Raw genomic sequence first — 23,506 nt, 5'->3', positions numbered from 1 at the left:
CCGAATTTTTCAAATTCCCGGGAATTCCCGCCCGGGAAATCCCGGGACGGACACTCTAGTCATGATACATGGCTTCCAACTTGTTGTTTTTTTTTCGTAGCGGTCCACCACACTCCCCCATACCAAAAGGCTCCATCGAGCCCCCTGGTAATGGACACTACTGTTCCCAGCACGTCTGGCAGCAGAAACAACAACAAAAAAATCTAATACGCGACGCGAGCAAACCATTACTCGTGCTGAGAACTCAAAGTTTATAATTTAATGCGAGGACATGTGGCGAAGTAAGTTAACTAATTTATACTTTGAATCTCAATGGAATGAGATTTCCTTTTAAGAGATTCATTTTTATGAAAATTTTGAATATGTATATTAAAAGTAATACTAAAATTAAAACATTCAAATTAAAAGATTAAGTGATGTATAACATTAGTACTCGATTATTCAGTTTTGAAGTTAAATTGGTTGGTTTCATATTTTGAACTTATTTGGTTACACTATTCTTAAGAAGAGGATTCTATGCAAAGTTTGTTTGCAAAAGGTAGATTAAAATTAAAATCGAAACCTACAATTAAAAATTTGTTTCAAATCATGTACCATATGTGCCATATGTATGTTGTGTCGTATAATAAAATGTCTCAAGCCTAGGGTGCTTTAACACTAGAAGGACCAGCAAATTGAATATACCTATTCGGACCGTGACCAGTCAAAATGACTGGTAAAGGGGAAATTTTTTCTATCAAAATATTTTTAAGTTTTTTCTTTTGAAATTATTTTGTTATTAATTCGATAACATTTTTGTTATAAAATTGAAATATTTTTTCACCATGGGTGCCCGGAATCACCTCAGTTTGGCATAGATGACGAATGCGTGTATGTCATAAAATGAATATGTCAAATAATTATCAAAAAATTGAAACACATTAACAATCTAATAATAAAAACATGTTAGATGGCTATGGTTATTGACCATGGGTGCACGGTTTCACTTCAGTTTTGTTTTAGTAGATGTTTTCTAGCATCCATCGCTCTGAAGTTTTTCAACCCGATGCCTATAAATTATACCTGATATTGTAGGTTTTTAAGCATATTTTTTATATAACTAGAGCAATTTACCATGGGTGCACGGATTCACCGCCATTCATCCAAAATCAATTTTTTTGCTTGTTGAAGGTAAAGAATAAAGACTTTTAAAGATTCAAATGAAAATTTGTGTTATATACATGGTAATTCACTATGGGTGCACGGATTCACCGCGTTTTAATCAAATATTGGACTTTTTGCAATTTTTTAAAAAGCATTATTACAAATCTTAGTTAAACCAAAGTCGAAATCATGTCTTTCATGTTGAGACATAATTATTTAAAAAACGATTTTTATTTTCAGCTCCGTTTTTTCATTCCTGGAAAAGAAATATTTCAATTATATCTTGAAATAATAAATTTATTTATTTATTATTAAAAAACAGGTTTTTGCCATCGTATATTTATCTGATAAGATCTGATCAACATCCAAGAAATTGGAAAACGGTTATCATGGATCGAGTGAATTTTAGGAATTATATGCATCAAGTTATGTCGTGCGACGGAAAACAGTGGAAATAAAAATAATGAATCAACATGGTCAAATGTACACATTGATTTGTTCTTCCTTAAAAGTTTTTCGATTGACTAATGGTGCATTTCAAATGCCTATCATATCTAACTCAAAAATATTTTGTGTTCTGAAGCAAGTTGAAAACTATTTATTTCTATATAATTAACAACGGCTAATTTACAGCCATCCCGTGCACCCATGTTGAAAAATCTTAGCGCCAATGTGGTCTATCAGATAGACTAGCGTGAGTCTAGTCTAGGTATGCCAGGTGTACTGGGTTCGATTCCTGGTATCGGCAAGAAAACTCTAGGGTTCAAACCCCGTAAGTTGCCGACAGGTAAGATGTGTTTCCTCTTATAATAAGAATGTTCAATCAGTTGCCAGCTTTATACACGGGTGCCGGAATACCTGTAAGGGAACTTGAATTGGAAATTTGTCGAACCTAATAATCTAAGAATGCATATGAATACATACTTGGGCAGAAACTGCGGTGAATCCGTGCACCCATGGTGGATAACCAACGTATGAAGAATAATCAAATAAAAAAAATCATTTAAATTATTCAGTTTCATAGACATAAGGTCTACAAATTTGAAAAATTAAGTACACAATTCATAATTATTTTACTCATACTAGTTCAGTATCAAACATATTTATCACCTAAAATTACTCAGCGGCTTGTGATATAGCTCAGTTGGCAAGTCAGTTGCTTTCTGAGCCGATGTCCGTGAGTTCGAGCCCAAGAGTAAACATCGATAACAGTTGTACCGGATAAGTTTTTCAATGACTTGTCCGCCAACTTCATCGTTGATATAAGTCGCGAATGACATAAAGATGTTAAAACGACTATAATCGAAACAAAAAAAAAAACCTAAAATTACTCGATTACTCGAATAGACATGTATTAAAACTAACATAACTTTTACAAATCTTGATGAAATTTCGCCAAATTTTGACAGAAAGTTCGATTATAGTTGAGCAACAAAACAGACCAAAAAAATTGGGAGTCAAGTGCTTGAAGCGCCACACAGCGGTCGATCCGAGAACTTTTTCTACAAATTTCCATGACTTCGCATCGAAAATCAATAATTTCATAGCTAATGACACACTCCTGCCCACCATAAATCAACTAAGGCTCTTCGTCTTGAATGTAGATTGTAAATAAAACCAAAAGCAAGCGAAAAAAATATATCTTGTTTGAGTTATAGGTTTGTGAATTTTACCAGTCATTTTGACTGGTCACGGTCCGAGTGTCCATGGCGAAATTTTTCTCGCTTATTAAAAGAGCTAGAAAAATAAAAAATACACAGTTTTGTAGAGATTCAAAATTCATGAAAAGTCGTATTTTTTGTGAATTTTTAGAGCGTAGTGTTTAAAAGATATTCAATAAACAAAGTGTCCCACCAGTCATTTTGACTGGTGCGGTCTTTCTAGTGTTAAGACAAATCGCCGCAAGATCAAGCAATTTCTCTTTACTACTTTGAAAATTTTACTTGGAAAAAATCTTCATGGGGGGGGGGGGGGGGTTAAACCAATAAACACCCACGCTCCCCCCCTCCCCGTCCGCACGGCCTTGAAGGAATGCAAAAAAAAATTGCAAATGTATTTTTTTTCAATTTTAGCACTTTTGACTGCTCATTTGTTAGCTGTTTAACTGTTGGATGAAAATAAAAAAATCGCAAAAATCCAAACAAACAAAAACATTTCTTGAAATTTCTGAAAGCTCTAGTCAGTAAAACCTGCCATTTTTTTCAAACTTATTAGAATTTTCTGAGTGATTTCATACGCAAAAATTTCTTGTTCCATACAAATTTCTATACCAAATTGAATAGCGCAACGTGATTCAGTAATCAACTATATCATCTCAAATTTTACACTGATATTTGGTATCCCAAAAGACATCGCAAAAACATGTGGGGGCAAAAAGTTTTTTTTTTTTGCAGCGGTCTATTCGCCAATGTGCTTGTCATAACTTCGATAAATTAGAAAATATTGAGATAATTTGAAGACCAGACTCCAGGAAATGAAAAACGTCATCGAAAATAACCCTGACGGTAGTTTTTAAAGATAAAAATAGGTGGCCCATATGTTGCCCAGCATTTTCGGTAAATGAACTTATTCATTAGACGCTATCTCAAAGACCACTTGAAAAAATCTCCATTTCAAGAAAGCGATTTTCTAAACACGGTTCGAAATTCGAAGATTCCTACTCGAATTCTTGCACTTTAAGATTCCTTTGAATTTCGGTATCCCATTATCAATCGCACTGCATCTCCAGATCAGTCCATTTTCTCACCCCGGAAGTGACGAATTCAGCATAATCGGATAAAGTGCCGCGGCTCGCAGCAGGCTTTGATTGAGGGCAGCAGCAGGCATAAAAATCGGAGCCCACTGCAGAAACGGAGCACATCTTGAGAGTAGTTTATCCAGTTTTGGCTTCGAGAGCCTTTCGTTGGCCATTTCGCGGATTTTAACAAGATTAACCGACTCGTCCAGCGATTTAAGATAAATTCCGGATTCGAACGTTTCGACCGTATCGCGACCACGCGGAAAACTCAACTGAACATTTGCATACTGAAGTCCGGAAATATATTTCCGCTCGAATCGGTATCCTTCAGGTCGCGAATCCTTTTACCTTTTACCATGGTAACTCAAGTTTGTTTACTTCTCCAACCTGCCCCTAATTGGCGGAACGTGCTCACCCTCGTCGTTCCCTGATTCTTATGTGATTTGAGTGGGTGGGCGCGGTGGTTCGCACCCCTCCTGATGGGAAACTTTGCAGTCCTTTTTGCTTCTGTTTTTATTGCGGATTTGGCAACTTGACACGAAAGAGTCTTGTCCGGGTTGAGTATTTTTAAGTTTGTTGAAGCTATTTCTTCCAAGATGGGTTTCAAGTCAAGTGCCGTGAGAGTACGCAAGTACCTATCTATAATTTGTTTTGCGTTGATTGTGTGGTAGTCGTGATGCTACCTCACAAGTATGGACAGATTGTAAAGCAGACACGGTTCGCGTCTTGCTGTGATTTGTTCAGCTGAACAACCAATGAGCGCTACCTACTTGGGGGCGTTTCCACCCCGTAGCCAGCTAGCGGCAATTCGCCATTTTCTGTTCCAGGAAAGAATATAAAATTTCACTTATGGATGGAAAAATTGTGAAATAAAAACATACTTTGAATTGTTTTAAATCTGCTTAGAGTTGTTAGAAATTACCAATATTCATATTTTTTAACTCTACACAGCGAAACCACAATTAAATTAATAGAAATTAAAATAAATAGATTGCCTAAAAAGCATCAAGTAATCAATTCAGATAGAACAATTATATTAAACATGCCAGATTGGATATCTACGGAAGGGCTGTCCGGCCGGATATTCAAATCTACCCAATTTTCACATTATTTGCACAAGTAAACAATAATAAAATTTTAAATTTTTAAAGCTTGTTTATCAATAAAATCTCTTTTTTTCGTATTTTCAAGAACAATTTATTGTTGATGAGCTGATTTTTTTTAACTCGGCTACGTGCGCGAAAAATGATGTACTGTATGTTCATTTAAAAAAATATTTCCTGTAACTTACCATTTATGAAAAAATCTTAGCTGTAGGTACCACCTAATACGAATAAGAAAATGAACTCAAAAACATAAATATTAAACCGCTCGATTTGGAAGTTCAAAGCATTTGTGAATTTTTGTTAAACAAACAATTCTGACAAAAATTAGATTAGTTTTCGTTAACTTTGCTTAATATTTGATTTTTCTTATTAAAGCATGGATCACGACAAATCTGGATGCACTGTTTATTATACCATTGCGCTCCTAGTTGTCGGATCTGGAATGTTTTGACATTACTTTGGTTTGGAATGTATCCTCTATCAGTGCTGAAAATTTCATTACGATTCGTTTTTTTTTTCAAAAAAGTTAAACGTGATAGAAGCCGCGAGACGAAAATCAGTTTTGGACCCCCACGTCAAAAATTCGCGAGATCGTTAAAAATGGTCAAATCGACCGTGTGCAGCGTTCTTAAACGTTTTCGTGAGATGCATACTCTCGATCGGCAGGTTGATACCAAACGTCATAATGGAAATAAGGTTCAGAAACTGCATTTGAAGGTGTTGAGAACGATCAAGGCAAACACAGGGTAGTCGGACTACGACATCTCCAAGAAATTCAACGCCGACCGGTGCACCGTCAGAAGGATTCGTCTGCGCGAAGGAATACGATCTTATCGGACCAGTGAGCAACCAACCTGGACATTGAAGAAGAATGTAGAAGCCAAAGGAAGAGGCCCGGAAGTTATTCAACAAGGTTCTAACGAAGTACAACGGATGCATCCTCATGGATGACGAAACGTACGTGAAGATGGATTTTGGGCAGCTTTCTGGCCAAAAATTTTACAAAGCCACTGGTCGGGGTGGTATCCCCACCAAGTTAAAATTCGTTTTTTTTCGATAAATTTGCAAGAAAGTGTTTGATCTCGCAAGGTATTTGCAGCTGCGGACGAAAAACCCCAGTTTTTGTGAAAAACAAGACCATAGACTCCGAAATACACAAAGAGGCGTGCCTGAAAAACGTTTTTTTCCGTACATTAGATGTCACAAAGGACCAGTAAAGTTTTCGCCAGATTTGACAAGCTGCCACTACAGTAAAGAGATACTACTGTGGTATCGGGCCAACGGGTGGATTTTGTCGAAAAGGACATCAACCCACCCAACTGCCCTCAATTCCGCCCTATCGAAAAATTTTGGGCAATTGTCAAGCAGAAGATGAAGAAGAATGGTAGAACGATTCAAGATGGTAGAACGGGATGCAACAGAGATGAAGAGATTGTGGAACAAAATGGCCACTGAGGTCAGCGAATAGGGTGTCCAAACTACGATGAATGGTACTCAACGAAAAGTTCAAAATTTCATCAAAACAACATCGGAGTAATTTTTTTAATATTTTTCCTTTAAAGTGCAATAAAAACCCTACATTATGAGTACAAAATATTTTTATTTCGTTTACATAGCTCCGAGATAGACCCTTTTTAATGCGTCCAGATTTTGGATGATCCATGCTTTAGGAATTATCAAGGACGAACAATTGATTCCAATAATCCAATTTTGGGTCAGGGGTCGGCCAAAAGAAGCATCCATACTAACTATTCCTTTTTTTTGCGATATTTATGTTATTATGCAATGGATTGCTTTAAAAATTTGCACAGGGGAGTTTTGCGGGAAAAGCAATTGATTTCAGATATCAAATTTTGTAAAAGAGGCCACTGAAAGGAGTTTAATTTTTTAGCAATAATTCTAGCAATATCGAGCTATTTTTTAAACTGTTATTTTTCGCCCTTTCTCAACATTTATTTAATTTTTTTTTTTACTTTCTTTCCATCTATCATAACCATTTATTTAGATCGTTTACATGTAATTAATATTTTATTTATTTCAGGATCACAGGTTTGCTATAAGTTTCAAAATTACTCATACTTTGACGAATGCAAATTTTTATATATTGAGGGGGTGGGGAAGGGCCATCCGGACACCTGATCGAAACGATGTGGAGGGAACAGTGCACTGGGCAGTTACCCTCAATAACATATCGCAGAGAAAAAAAGGGTTCGTCTTCACATCCTATGGAACATTCCATATGACAATGGCTCGATTTTCTATTGCTTGACAATAAATTGTACTTTCGGTGGAGACCCCTAGTCCTTACCCTACAGAATCGTACAGGTAACTCTACTTATACATTCATTCCCTTGGAACAGTTCACTCAAAGGCAATTTTAGTCAACTAGTGGGAAATCGGGATCAAGTTGTGATGTGCGAATAGTTCGCTGCAAACATAGGATGTTATTTTACATCATACATCATAATTCTGTTCTTATGCAACTATCGAGTCGAAATTTATAAACGGGGGTTGGGACAGTCAATCTATTTCTGATTTCAGTATTTGCATCTAACGACAAAAAGGGGGTCTCCCAATTTAACTGTTAAATTTGTATTTGCAATAATTACTAGAGTCTGTATCGATTCGAGACGAAAATTCATATATGGGGGTTTTTCTCACGGTCAATTGATCCTGATTTCAAATTTAATAGCATACGACCGAAAAAGTGATCGTCCATATTACCCGTTCAACAGTTTTGCAATAATTTCTTAACAGTGCATTTGGAAATGCATTTGGAAAATGCTTGGAAATTGACATTCATTCAAACTGTTCATAACATATTCTAAGTTGAAAACGAAACGGAGTTCGTATGGGATCAGCTAGTTTTTAAATATTTTCCTTTTTCTAACAGGACACAAACCAACTCGCCGGAAAAAAGTTCCGGAATTGTGTTTTTATTAAATAATGGATTAAGTGTAGTGACAGTGTGACGAAGGACAATGAATGACAATTAAATTTTATTGATGATTAAATTCAATTTGTTTTCATTTTATTACCAGAAGTTGATACGTAAAAAATAGTAGAAAGGATCCGAATATCATTTCGATAACACATTTCACGTAGCTTTCATCCTCATAATACGTTGACCGCATTAAAAATTCACATAAGTTGCACGTGATGTTCTAAAAACAAAATTAGGGCAGCGTTTACGTATTTTATTTGTACAAATTACGTGAAAATCAATTAGATAAAAATTAGGTAGTTTTTTACGTAGCAGTAACGTGCAGATTATTTTGCGTGTAGTTTATAGCATGCAAAATAGATGGTGCATACCCAACAAACATCCCAACAAACACTGTTTGCTGCATAAACGCTGAAAAAATATTGTGGTTCAATTTTTAATCAGCAATCTGGCTGAAAGAAGGCCTCAAAAATTAACTAATTCACGTGTCTTCAGCCTTTAATCATCTTGATCTGGAGAAGTTATTCAGCAAACGTCATTAAACGTCAATTGACGGATCAACCCAGAAAAAAAGTCCAATGTCTGTCAGATGTTTCGCACCCACTTTTTCCCCTCTGTGTTGTATTTTTTTCGTTTCAATTACCCCGAACTTTAGCTTGTTGGTCGCATGCCGCAGTACGCAGAACCAATCATGAAGTCTGCGGCGGGATGATAATTTGTCGATCTTAAGCGACCAAAATGCCTCTCAACCGAAGTTTTCTTTTTAAGTATGTGTGAGAGAAATGATCTTTTTTAAAGTTTTAGGCACTAAAAATCAATTTTTTAAAAAAATCTTCTCTTCATTCTAAATTGAGTTAAATTTGAAATCATAAAAAAATGTCATTGAATAAGGAAAACAAAAATTCCCCTCTCATTAAAATCAAGCCGCCATCATGCAGGGCAGTTTTACCACAGTTCACATTCTGTCAAATTCCAATGGTAGCGAATGGATGGTTGAACAAATGCTGAAAAAGTGTTATGGAAGCAACCTTTCAACTCCTCCCATTGGCTGCACTGAGACTTCTTTGAACGCTGAAACATGGTTACAGTTTGTCTTTATTCAACCAGTAAGCTGAAGCAGCAATGACGCTTTAGCTCAGCTTTTGTTTAGCAAATTGCCGTTCTTAAGCAGCCAAAATGTTTATTGGGATTATTCGCTGAACAACCGCTGAAACATTATTTAGTTCTAATTTTAAATCAGCTATCTTGCTGAAAGAAGGCAACCAAAATCCAGGGAGAAGCTGTTGTTCAGCTCTTGAACATCGAGATTTGGAGAAATTAATCAGCAAAGTTGCCATGAAACGTCAATTGACGGATCAATAAAAAAAAATTGTTATGATCGATGTATGCCCGATGTTTGCCAGCTATTTTTCCCCTCTCATGTTGTTTTTGCTTCATTGAAACTTGTCTCGAACTTTAAACCTTCGACTTTTTGGTCTCATGCCGCAGAACGCAGAACCTTCTATGAATTCTGTGGAGCATAAGAAAAGTGTCGTTCTTAAGAGACCAAAATATCTTCCAACCAAAGTCAATTTCACATGGAGAAATTGTAATTGAAATGCTTCGAAAAATTTCCCGGCTAGGCCATTTTATCAAGCATATCAAGCAAACTACGAATAATTAGACGATTAAAAAATCCTTATTTCGATCCATTCGTTATCATGCATATTGGTTGATCAATGACAAGAACAGAAAGTTTGATATAGCTGAAAGTCGCTTTCGAATTTACCTTTGTACAGCTGAAGCCTGTCAAATTCGAATGTTGTCAAAAATGGTTGGACAAAGGCTGAACGAGTTATTCTTCAACCAATTTTCCCCTACTTTCCATTGGCTTAAATCAAACCTCCCTACATACTGAAACAGCGCTGAAGTATTTCTTTCTTCAGCCAGAAAGCTGAAACAGCAATCAGCACCTTAACACAGCATACGATCAGAGAATTGGCGTTTTTAATCAGCAAAAATGTTTGTTGGGTATTTAGGTCAATAAACTTATCATTTGACGGAGCGCCGATGTGGTCTAGTCTGGCGAGTCTGGTTTTGGTATGCCAGGCATACTGGGTTCGATTCCCGGTATCGGCAGGAAAACTTTTGGGTTCGAATCCCTTAAGTGGCCGTCAGGTAAGATGTATTTCCTCATATAACTGACTATATAATATAAGAATGTTCAATCAGTTGCCAGCTGGCCAGGTATATACACGGATGCCGGAATATCTGTAAGTAAACAAGCCCACCTGATTGACTCGTTCTTCCAAAAAATATACCTACATCAACACACGAATACATTCACTCCATAACTGTTCATACGAAGCCATGGGGTCCGGGTATGGTGGCGCGCTGCATTGGAGATTTGTCGAGCTTAATAATCTAAAAAATGCATGTGAGCACATACTTTGGCAGAAACTGCGGTGAATCCGTGCACCCATGGTGGATAACCAACATACATAAACTTATCATTTGACGCTAACTCAAAAACCCCTTGACAGATCGCCACAACATTTTGCACTTATAAACATTATATTACTAGGTAGTATCACTGAAACTTTCATCAAATGTTATTCACAAATAGTAGTGTTGCATTTTTTTCGAATAACGGGTGTTAAATAAAAAATGAGAATATTTTCAATACCTTTCAGTAACACAAATAAAGAGCGTAAAATTTTCTTTCTCCAAGAAAATTGCTCTTTGGGCTCCCTAGAAATAGTAGGCGTGTTTGGTTTTGCTAGTTTGAATTTAGTCAAAGCAAAGATGGCGTCGAAACAGCACGTGCTCCGCGAACGCATTGTACGGTTCTACGAAACTCATTTCCAGCAAGGAAAAAAGTTCACGGTGGCACATTTTAAGGAAGAAAATGTACCTGTCAGTACGGTATATCGTATCCTGGGTTCCCGGAACGTAGAGCGCAAGGTTGGAAGTGGTCGTCCGGTGACGATAATGACGAAGCAGAGAAAGACATCGTTAAAGAAGCTGTTTGAAAACAAGGACGCAACCAGCCTGCGTGACGCCGGTCGGAAATATGGCTGCTCCCACGTATTGAACCATCGTACCCTCAAGATGGAAGGAATCGTCTGCAGGAAGAAGACGAGGTCGCCGGAGTACACGGAGGAGCAGATTGAGACGGTTAAATGTTAAATCACAGTGTCGGTGGATGACCAAAAAATACCGCGAGACGTCATTCGTTCTGGCTGGCTGGCGTACCTTGAGGAGAAAAAGATACCGTTCGTGCCGAAAGATCGTAACCCAACAAACTTGCCCCAGTGCCGCCCAATAGAGGATTTCTTTGGCTCACTCGGTGCCCTAGTGTATAAAAACAATTGGAGGGCCAAGGACACGAAGCAACTGACTACAAGAATCTGGAATTGTATCCGGAAAATGGACGTAAGTGCCGTACAACGTTCTTGTGAGAGCATCGCGACAAAGTTGCGTCGAACATCAGACCACGGCCCTTACTCAAACATTCACTGACATTTTTTTGAAGAAAATACATTATAATATTAATAAAAAATACTGAAACCGATGAAAAAAAAAAAAAATATTTTTATATGGGATTGAAAAAATTCTCATTTTTTATTTGACACCCGTTACACTCCTTAACCTTCCCATGCCGTTCGCAAAATTTCTATTTAATTTTTTTCGGGTCTTTTTATGGTAGTTTGTTTGTTATTGTTCCCTTGGCCACAAATGTTGACCGATTTTGATGATATTATAATCATTTTGTAGGTAATGTTATATTATTTCTCTACACTTAATAGAAAAAATGACAATATGATACCCTGTTGTCCGTTTAGACTGAAAAAAGTCCCAGAAAAGATCTCTTTTTAGAAGGCCAATAACTTCTGACAACTTTATTGTATTGAGCTTATTTTATATTTTTTGGATAAGTTAAGAATAAACCTATCCACACTTGTGTAAATATGTGGGTACCCAATGGAGGTTTTGGCCGCTATCCCGAAACTTCCGGTAGAAATTTTGTATTTCTAAAAAGACATCCAATTTTGACTTTGCTTCGCTGAATTTCATTTCTCAATGAACCGATGTTTCTAACACAAATTTTAGTTTTTACATGATTAACATTTTCAAAGAACAAATTTGGTTTGTCGAAACCTGCTGTTTTTCAGTAAATTTAAATGAAACTCACAACGACAACTTTTTTTAACACAATTCAACATTGCCATAGTCTGAAATTGCGCGATTTGTTTATACTTCAAACAACAAAACTCTAATTTTACCCAAGCAACAGAAAGTTAATTAAATTTACAATAACTTGTAGATTGCTTAATATTTGGATCATAACAATTTTTGCCATATGTGTCCCTATTCACCCCATTTTTACAGTTTACTTTCGAAGTGAAATTCAATGCTTGCGCGTTGATCCATAAATATTATGGTAATTCTTTCTTATAGATGCAAAAAAAAATTATTTTGTCAAATTGTATAGTAACAGCTTTGCAAGAAACTTCAAAATAGTATAGCTATCATTGCACACTGGTATAGAACATCAATCTAGCGGAACTAAATTAATAGCGCCCAGGGATGAAAAGATAGACTTTTGATGTCTTCAACAGTATTGCATAATTTGATAAGGTACATACTTTGAAATAAAATATAGAGTCGAGGGGTCCACCAATAGCAAGATAAAAATGCTAACTTTTTTGTTAAGCTTTTTAGAGCTTTGGTTTCTTGTGCAAAGTTGTTTATCTTAACAAAATACATAACTTTGTTGAACAAGTCAAAGTTCTACAATTTCATTCCTGATATCACTACTCCATACGAACATCGCTGCAACCTTATACATTTGGATACGCTTGCCCGGAGAAGAAAATTTTTACAGTGTTTGTTCACATTCGACATATTGAGCGGGAACATCGACAATAGCGAACTCCTACAAAATGTTAGTTTGTCCGCCCCTACACGGTCACTCCGGCATCAGCAGTTCCTCTGGATTCCCGGTCATCGGACTACTTATGGTTTCTACAACCCTTTGGACACGTGCAACCGCTACTTCAATCAATGTGCTAGCATCTTCGATTTTGGAATCTCAAAACAGGTGTACAAAAATAGATTGAGGCAACTATCATTATAATTAGTCTGTGCGAAACATTTGTTCTCGAAGACAATAAATAAATAAAAAATAAGGAGTTACAATGAAATTAAAAATAAAACCTTGAAAAAACAGTTTTTTTAAATCTGGATCGTTGTAGGTAAGGCAAAACCATTTTTACTCTTCGAAATAAAGTTGAAAAAAGTTAAGATCTACAATCTTTTAGTACATTACGATGTGTTTTGAAATTACTGAAGCGCTGTAGAAAGCATTTAGTGAAATATATTAACGATTTTCAAAGAGAAGTTTATAAAATTGCGCAAATTTTCGCACCATCAGCCAATGTGGATTTTATTTTTGGTATTAAGAGGAATCATTACCATATAAAACTAGCGTGGAACTCAGTGGAACTCGGTGGAACTCGGAGCAGTTTTAAGATTTAAAATCTAGTTTTTTTTTTTCACAAATATCACTTTTTTGGACACTTGTTTTTACAACATTTGCTTCGGTCAGGAGTAAATGGTGTATATCAACGTGTTGACAGCTCTGGTTTTAAAATGGTTATAGATCCTTTACTCAAATTGAGTTTGTAATCCAACGAAAACTTATTATCTCAAAAGTGTTTTTTTCGTTAAATAGAGCAAAAATTGGCCTGCCACCAGCTACTGAAAGCTGAAAGCTACTTTACTTTTGGAGTTAAATCACTTTCACGTGTTACAGATATCATTTATATAATGATGTACTAGAACAGATTCTATTGATAAATTCGAAACGGAAAACCGGTAAAATCATCTAATTATTTCTTTTTCTCAAATTTTGCAAGTTCATTGCATCAAATAAACTAAGAAACTAATAAAGTGTCTAAAAAAAGTGATATTTGTGAAAAAAAAACTAGATTTTGAATCTTAAAATTGCTTCGAGTTCCACCGAGTTCCACGCTAGTTTTATATGATAATGATTCCTCTTAACACCAAAAAAAATCCACATTCGCTGATGGTGCGAAAATTTGCGCAATTTTATAAACTTCTCTTTGAAAATCGTTAATATATTTCACTAAATGCTTTCTACAGCGCTTCAGTAATTTCAAAACATGGTTTTGCCTTACCTACAACGATCCAGATTTAAAAAACTGTTTTTTCAAGGTTTTATTTTTAATTTCATTGTAACTCCTTATAATGAAATTGTAGAACTTTGACTTGTTCAACAAAGTTATGTATTTTGTTAAGATAAACAACTTTGCACAAGAAACCAAAGCTCTAAAAAGCTTAACAAAAAAGTTAGCATTTTTATCTTGCTATTGGTGGACCCCTCGACTCTATATTTTATTTCAAAGTATGCGCCTTGTAAAATTATGCAATGTTGTCGAAGACATCAAAAGTCTATCTTTTCATCCCTGGGCGCTATTAATTTAGTTCCGCTAGATTGATGTTCTATACCAGTGTGCATTGGCATTCAAAAGTTATAACGTTACAAATAAAGTGATTACTTTTTGCATGATTGTCTATCAAAGTGCCAAATTACACAATTTCATGTTCAAGTGTGAACACTTAAGCTAAAATATTTAAAGTCAAAATACTGATATTGAAAGGATGTAAATGCTGTAAGTATTTAGTATTGGAAAAATCTACCGATTATACTTGGTTTTTGGTTTATTTCAAATTCTACCTTGCGTACAATTCAGTTAAAAACATTGTTCCAGAACAACAGTTGTGCTGTCGAGGGTTCCATGGCGACCGCCGAAAATTGGATTCATAAATTTAAATGAGATCTTTCTGAAATAGCTCACGCATTTGGTTTACAAAAACACCACCAAAACACCAGAAATAAGATTTTGAATCTTGAAAGACGCTTGGAAGTGGGACGCCAGAATCGATGTGTGACTTTGAAACTCGTTTCAGCAAATTTTTACGGTCGCCATACAAGAAGAATAGCCATCATAATTCAGTTTTGCTAAGCTATTTCCCTCCAATCACAAGTAACCAAACCGAGTAACTGATTATGTTTTATCTGCTGACTCATAAAGAAAATTTGAGTGAGTGCATTGTAGATAACTTCGGTGTATTCCATGTTTTGGTGGTATTGAATTTGTAGAAGTCGATTCGTTATGTAAAATAATTTTAAAGAAGTAAAAATTAAGAATTCCGATTATACTACTAATCCAAAAACGAAACAACAAATAAATCTTATCGCCAATAAAAACGAATAACTACGCACTTGTCATGTGAAAACAGTGATATCTGCTATCCGGGAGGGGGAGTCATAAAAGTCAACGAAAAATACTCTTTATAGCCCAATCGCCATCGATAGGTATAATCGGCATCCAAACGGCAGCAATTACCCAATTTGTTGTCTTCTTCGTATTATTGACGGATTAGTGACCGTTGATAAGTGAAATTTGGAGCACCAGCTCGATGGGGGTTCAATTAATTTTCGGGTGTACGATTCTCAAGTACCTTTGGTAGCATCAAATTTTTCGAGTGGACTTTGATTTTCACCCGCAAGTGGATGCAATAAATTTTTTTGACTTTTTAAGTGATTTACGATAGAGATCAGTAAAGTTTTTGGAAAAAAAATGTTTAAAAATAGAATTCGTTAGAAGGGCAAAGAATAGTCTCATTTGCGACTAGAAATCAATTGGCCGAGGTGTTACTTGAATTTATAAATGCATATAAGTTTCAAGCACGTTACTTCCGGATTCATTCTTTCCATGCACGACACACTTGAACGATCTCTCAGGCAGAAGGATATGTAGAAGTTTTCACATGTTCGTGCGCCCAGCTCATACATATTGCTCAACAATCACTTGTAGTAAGTAACATGTCAAATATTGAATTTTTTATGTCTATGTTCGATTTTTATGCATACTAAAAATGGGCACGCTACCTTCTGACTAAGCCAGTTTGGGATCCTAAAATGTGCCACTCAAAATGTGTGCTTTGCTTAAAGCTGGTTTGGATAAGTCCCGTGCCATGCCACCATGACTTTTTTCCTAGAGACCCCACAGGGAGAAACAAATCCCTCCAACTCTGATTGCATGTTACATTTTCTGCCATAATGACTTCGCCTGGATAAGGACCGATTTGGGTTGAGGAAAAACTTTTCTCAACCCCCCCTTCAACCCGAACATACATTCACCTTTTTCTCTGAAGCTAAAAGCCATTATTCGCTTTGTTTTGGATTGGCATTCTTCATTTGATTGCTCACTTGACTGTGGATGGGCTGCTCCTCGTGCATTCATTCATGTTCATGTTCATGTGCAGCGATGTGGGGTTTCACATGAGCACAAAACTATCCAATGGGAAGTATCATGAAGTATCATCAACGATTTGTAGAGTTTAGGGCAAGTCCGATTTAACGGGTTAAGTTCCGGCCATGGGCGTAGAGTTTGAAATTTCCTTTAGTAAAATGAAAAAAAATAGGCACTCGAGCAAAAAGCTCGAATAATAATGCTGAAATTCAGAAAAACATTTGAATTCCAAACTTAACCAGAAAAGGTGCATGCTATAAACACAACCGGATGCAAATATGGATCTATTTTTAAATTTTTACAATATCTACAACAAAGAAGTGTTTTTATTCTCACCGAATTTTGGTTGTCCATTTTGCATTATCCAACTGAGTTAATTTTTTATTATTTATTTAATGATCCCGCGCCGATCCTCCGGTGCATAGGGCCGTGGTAAAAGACCTCCACTGTTGACGATCCGGAGCCAGCGTCTTCACCTGGTCCCAGTCAAGATTCTCGTCGACAGTTCGGATTTCAGCGGCTAGGCTTCGCCGCCACGAATTTCTGGGTCTGCCTCTTCTTCGATGACCTTCTGGATTCCAATCTAGCGCCTCTCTGCAAATCTCGTTTTCATCTCTTCGCAGCGTGTGCCCAATCCATCTCCACTTACGTTCCCGAATCTCGATTTCTAGCGCCCTTTGATGACACCGGCGATGTAGTTCCTCATTCGAGATCCAATTGCCAGGCCACCAAGCGCGGATGATATTCCGCAGGCAGCGGTTTACAAATACTTGCAGTTTTCGCGTCGTTACCGCATATGTGCACCAAGTTTCGCACCCGTACAGCAATACGGATTTGACGTTTGAGTTGAAGATTCGGATTTTCGTTCGTAGAGAGATCTGGCGTGACCGCCAGATGTTTCGGAGACTCGCAAACGCAAATCGGGCCTTTCTTATCCGGGTTTCGATGTCTTTTCTGGTACCACCATCAGGCGTTATCTGGCTACCAAGATACTGGAAGCACTCCACTTTCTCAACTTGTTGCCCAGCTACCATGAAACTGGAGGGATTTCCTGTGTTGATCTCCATCGACTTGGTCTTTCCGACATTGACTTTGAGACCTGCTGCCTTGGAACTTTCGGTGAGATCGTCGAGTTTGCTCTGCATATCTGGTTGTGTTTGGGCGAGCAACTGAGTTAATAATGTCGTCTAAATACATTCAAGAGGAATGTACGCCAAATAGATTTCATTCGCTATAAAAGCTCGGCCCAAAAGGTGTATCGTTACATTTGTTCATTCTTCCTAGAGCAACAGTGCACTTCCAAAATGAAATCCTTCGTGTATTTCGGACTGTTCCTTGCTGTGCTGGTAAGTCATCCAATCTTCGGTACTATTTCAGATAATATCCATTTTTTTCAATTTTCTAAGGCCTCAACCGCCAACAGCCAACTGCTGAACGCTATCAACGACCTGGCCACCGCTGGACAGAATCTGAGAACTTCCGTCAAGGCAATGCACATCCAAAATCCAGTTATCTACAGTGCTTTGACACAAATTTCGAAAGATGCGAAAGCTTTCCTGGCTGTGGCTCGGAGAGATGCCCCGAAAGTTGCTGCCCTAGATAGCATGCTTCAGAACGACCTGTTCGCATCGCTCAGAAGTCTCACCAGCATGATTGGAGAGCTGAACTCGGCAGTCCAGAATGCCGGAAATCTCCCGGTCGTTAAGCATGCCCTGACCAGATTCATCATGAACGGAAACTCAGTGTTGAACAACATCCAGAATGTCCTGGGCAGTACTCCAAACAGTGAGTTCGCTGAAGCTCAAGAAGCGCTCCGTAAGGTTCAGAGCGATATCATTACGCTGCAAATAGCTGCCAATTTGTAAATTTTCCGTCACCAAAATAAAAACCAACTATGTCTTGTTTATCATCTTTATATTTATGTTTATTTTTACAAAAAGAGAAAAAAAAATCACACAAATCTAGTTTTGGATTGAAAATTCTCACTTTAACCTCATTTAGAACCGAACAACAATATATCTTTAGTCGTTTAGTACAATGGCCTAAATAACCAAACAACGATAGTATAGCTGTATAAAATGTTGGATTCGGATCAAAAAGTGATCAACTTTAATTTGCCGTATTGTTTGTAATCATTCATATAAAAAAAAAACCTGGACACACCTCATTTTGTAGGTGTATGGGTGTAGAATGATACTTCTAATTGAATTTTGACAATAGAGATTTAGTTATCAAAATGGCGTCCAAGCAAAAGAAGGTACAAATAAAAATTTTGTACATGCCTCGTGGAAATTCCAATTACACGCACGCAGAAATAGCAAAGTCATGGAATTTGGCGAAATCAACCGTCACCAAGGTAATAATAGTGTTCAGGAAACGTACTTCGAAAACTAGGGCCGTGATCTGGGAGAAATCGAAATCCGGGAGCCGCAGTGACGAACAGAAGAGTGGCTAGCACTTTCAAGCGAAACTCCAATCTCTCCGTTCGATGATGATGATGATATTTATTTAAGACCTTTTAACCTCAGAGGTCATTCGGGTCTGATTCCAAGTACGAATGTGTAATTTGGATTACAGTTGTCGTAATAATTTGGTTTGTTTTAAGTATTCGATAAGGTTCGATTCTTTTTGTTCGTTGTTAGAATAAATTTCGCTCAAGTCTCCTTGGATATTGTAAGTTATTCTGGCTGAGTTGTATAGTTGGCATTCCAATAGGATGTGTGGAACAGTTAATGCGATGTTGCAGGTATTACAGAAGTCTCGATTGCTCCTGAATAGTCCCGCGTGCGTTAGTCTCGTATGACCGATTCAAAGTCGGCAAAGGGCTCGTGTTTCTTGGCGTTGCTTTCGGTCAGTCCATGCCTTGGTTGTAGATTTTATCTTACGGAGGAAAGGATCTCGTAGATTTATCCATTCTGCCTCCCAATGTTGTCTGATGGTGTGTTTTAAATTTCTTATAGCGTCTTGTGCTGGCACTTTTTGTAGTACGTGGTCGAGGGATCTGGCTTTGTTAGCTAGGCGATCAGCAAGCTCGTTACCGGAAATTCCAGCATGTCCAGGAATCCAGCAGAGCGATATGTCAATCTGTTGAGCTGATTTTTCGATGGCTTGAATCCACGGATGTTTTGAAACCCCATTTTGAACAGCAGTGATAGTGCTGGCCGAGTCAGTGAAAATTACTATAGGAAGGTCGACGTGATTAAAGTTTTGAATTGCGTTCAGAATGCTGAAAGCTTCGGCTGAGAAAATGGAACATTCCGATCTAAGTCGAATATATTTTTCGAAATCTGTTGACCATATTCCACAGCCTGCCTGATTGTCCGCAACAGAGCCATCGGTAAAGATGTGTAGATGGTTCAGGTATTTTCGTTTAGCGTGCTCAGTGAAAATTGGTACTGCTTGGAAAGAATTAACATCAGATCGTAGTTTTCCTTTTAGATTCCAGTCTGCTTTTGCGGTGGTAATATTCCATTGTCGGGGACCGTGTCGGAGTATCGGTTCTATGTCTGTAATTAATTCCCCTGTGATAGATTGAAGTTGGCGATTGGCTCTATCTATGATCGAAGGTATTTTTTGTATATTGTTAATTTCTATTTTCTGACATCTTAGAATAGCAGTGGTAGTTAACTGTTGTACATATAGGTAATCAAATGGGATAATTCCAGACTCGGCATATATCGATTTAATCGGACTAGTTCGAAAAGCGCCGGTAACACTTCGAACTATAGAGTTATATGCTGGACGCAGTTTTTTAATGAAATGTTCACTTCCTATACTGAAGAGTCCGATCCCGTAAAACAATTTAGGTATGGTGAGACTTTGGTGTATTTTCATGAGCGATTGTCTATCCCCTCCGATATGGCTGTTTCCCATCACTTGAAATAATCTCTGGGTGGATTCCAAAGATTTTCGACATGCCTTAACATGAGCAGTGAAACGTAGACGGCGGTCTACTGTTACTCCCAAGATTTTTGCGACGTTAACCTCTTCTATTTGTGTCCCATTAATGTAAAGTCTAGGAACATTATCATGTTTGTATTTTCGGCACACGTGTAAGAGTTGTGATTTAGATGGCGATAAAGAGAAACCCGTATCACAGGCCCATCGATGTACATCATTTACAGCTTCTTGAAGTTTCTTCCGTATAGATTCATGATTATCTCCCCATGCTGCGAGAAGTAAGTCATCGGCATAAACTAGTAGTTTTACATTTGAAGAAAATCGCCCGAAAATAGATTCCATAGCTATCAAGAAGAGTGTAACGGAAATTACTGATCCTTGGGGGACCCCATTTTCTTGTGTTTTCAAGTCAGAAAGTTTTCCACTAATTGAGACAGTAAAAGATCTGTCAGTAAGGAAGTTTTCAATATATTTTCCTAGTTTTCCTTTTATTCCCCAGGATGATAAAGTATTGAGAATGGGAAGTCGCCAGACTTTGTCATATGCTTTGCAAATATCGAGGAGTACTAATTCACAGTGCTGTTTTTCCTGTACTGGTATCTCTAAAATGGATTCTAGTTCTGCGAAATATGACTCGGTGCCTCTGCCGCTAATAAAAGCATATTGATCTTTATTGAGAAGTTGGTTTTGTTGTAGAAAATGTATTAATCTTCGGTTAACCATCCTTTCCATGACCTTACCAACGCAGCTTAATAATGTTATTGGACGATTGTTGTCCGGTTCTTTGGAGTTTTTGCCTGGTTTAGGAATCGCGATTACCAGTCCTGTCTTCCATTCTATTGATATGGATTCTGTTGTCCACACATCATTTATGACATTTAAGAGTGTGTATTTCACAGGTAGAGGAAGTTTTTTCAACATCAAGTAGTTGACATTGTCAAAACCCGCCGATTTACCTTTGGATCTATCGAGAGCCCAATGTAACTCATCAATTTTGAAAGGAACATTGAGAAAAGTTCTTCTCCACCATCAAAAGTTGGGAAAAACGCTTCAGCATCACGTTTTCTTCTTTGGAAATCGGTGTCGTAGCTTTCCGTAGCGGATATTTTAAAGAAGTGGTCTGCTAGTATGTTCGCGATATCGGAAGGATCGGTGTATATATCGCTGCCTGATGCTATGCAGCGCTGTTGGATGCTACGCTTCCCTCTAAGAATATTGACTTTTTTCCAAAGCAGAGTAGAAGGAGTAGCAGGATTAATTTCCCCGATAAAGTTTTCCCACGACTTTTGTTTTGCTTGGAGTATAGTTTTTCTTGCTAAATTTCTTGCTTTTTGAAACTCTTTTAGAGCTTGTGGTTTAGCGGGATCATAATCATTCATTCGTCGTGAAGCCCTCAACTTCTTTTTACGATCTTTAATTGTAGATGCCACTTCTGGATTCCACCAGGGAACTGATTTTCCTGTAATTTTCCCAGATGTTCGTGGGATGCATTTACTAGCCACTTCAATGAGTTTTTCAGTGAATTGTTGGCTTGTTACTTTTGTTTCAGGAGGAAGATATTCGAGTGAAAGATTAGCAAAGATTTCCCAGTCTGCCATGTCTGTGATCCACCTTCGTCGAGTCTTCAGAGGTTCTATGGTAGCCATTATTGATAGTTTAATAGGAAAATGGTCACTGTCGCGACAGTCGGCATCTACAGACCAGGTAAATTTATTAGCAATCTGACATGAAACGAGTGTTAAATCCAGAGCGGATGTATGACCAGTAATGGGATCAAGTCTGGTGTGTTCACCGTTGTTCATTAGAACAAGGTTGTGTTCGGCGATAAAAGCTTCGAGCATAGAACCCATTCTGTCGGTTCTGATGCTCCCCCATATTTCGTTATGACTGTTGAAGTCTCCCATGAGTACGATTGGAGTAGGAAGTTCTTCAAGTAGTTTATCGAGGTGGATTTTATATTGGTGAAATCTAGCTTGAGGTGGGATGTAAATGGAGATAAAAGTGACTACGAAAGGATGTGAGATAGTAACAGCAACAGCTTGTATGTCGACACTGAGTTCGTGAAAAGTGTGAGGGATACCTGAGCTAACTGCTATTCCAACACCGTGTTGATTTTCGCGGCTATTGTTACTTGCTAGTTTCCAGTTGTATTGGCGTGTAAGGGCGGGGGGCAGAGTTATGTTTTTGGGGCATTTAGTTTCTTGCAGTCCTAGGACTAAAGGTTTTTCTTCGTTAAGGAGGTGATGAATTTCCGAAAAATGTCCTCTAAGACCACGTACATTCCAATGTATTGCTATAGATTTCAGACAAGACTTGGAAGGACGAGTTTGAGGGTTTTGGGTAACATCACCTACATCTTCTTCGCTAAGAAGATGGGGAGTTTCTAAAACATCTACATTCTGACAATTCTGAGGAGCTGTTCCGATAGTTAGGCCTGAAGAAGATTCGTTTGTGAGCAAGTTGAAGTTCTCGCTAATTAATGATTGTTGAGAGATGGATGTTGACATGATTGTGTTGAAAGTATTTGTTTGATTGTTAGTCACAGATAAAAGATAATGTAAAGTGAGATTAGCGAGAAAGGTGTTAATTTATCAGAAAATTAAGAGTTTGAATCGTCAGATTCAACGTCTGTTTCCGATATATACATTGGGGAAATTTCCTGCATGTTTTGGTTTGAATCTGAGGGTTTAGGAGTTTTTTTTATGCTTATGTCGTTTTTCTTCTGTGGGGGCGAAGAAGGGGATTGATTATTGCTTTTGTCCTGTTTGTTATTTTGTCGTTTTCTTTGCGATTTTGGAGGCTCTTTCGATATATTTAGGGTTTCTTCCGCTCTTTCTTTCGGGTCTGGTTGCTGGTGTTCGGTCTGCTCGTTACTGGTTCTTGACTGCATCATTCTTGGTGTTGTAAGTTGCATTTGAAGTGCTTGGATCTGGGATTGTAGATCTTTGATCTGTTTCTGAAGTGCAACTTGGATTTGCTGGGAGTGTTGTTTCCATTGCTGGAGTTTTGATTTAAGATCCTCATTTTCTTTTCGGATAACAGATTCGGATTCTTTGAGTTTCGTCAGTTCATAGTTTTGTAGGGATTGTGCAACACTAAAATATGTCTTCTTTTGTCGTTGATCTTCTATGATTCTTCTGGCTTCACTCATGGAAAGATTTTCGTTGGTTCGAAGACGGATGATGTTTTGTTCCTCAATGCGTTTAGGACAGATGTTGGAATAGGATGTGTGGTTCCCTTTGCAGTGGATGCATTTGGATTCGAATGTGCAAGTACCATCGTGGACATCGGAGCAGTTACTGCAGATTGGCTTGTTAGGGCAGCGATTTTTCGTATGTCCGTATTGGTAACA

The 23,506-nt window shown here is 37.6% G+C and overlaps 1 protein-coding gene across 1 annotated transcript in view; it reads right to left on the bottom strand.

Moving 5' to 3' along the window:
- LOC129748720 (homeobox protein vnd-like) overlaps positions 1–23,506 on the bottom strand; it is a 62,361-nt gene that overhangs the window by 12,779 nt on the left and 26,076 nt on the right. The gene's annotated exons all lie outside the window — the stretch shown is intronic.

This window comes from Uranotaenia lowii, chromosome 2 (assembly GCF_029784155.1).
Source record: "Uranotaenia lowii strain MFRU-FL chromosome 2, ASM2978415v1, whole genome shotgun sequence".
NCBI classification, from domain to species: domain Eukaryota; kingdom Metazoa; phylum Arthropoda; class Insecta; order Diptera; family Culicidae; genus Uranotaenia; species Uranotaenia lowii.
This window is presented reverse-complemented; position numbering and strand designations above follow the sequence as displayed.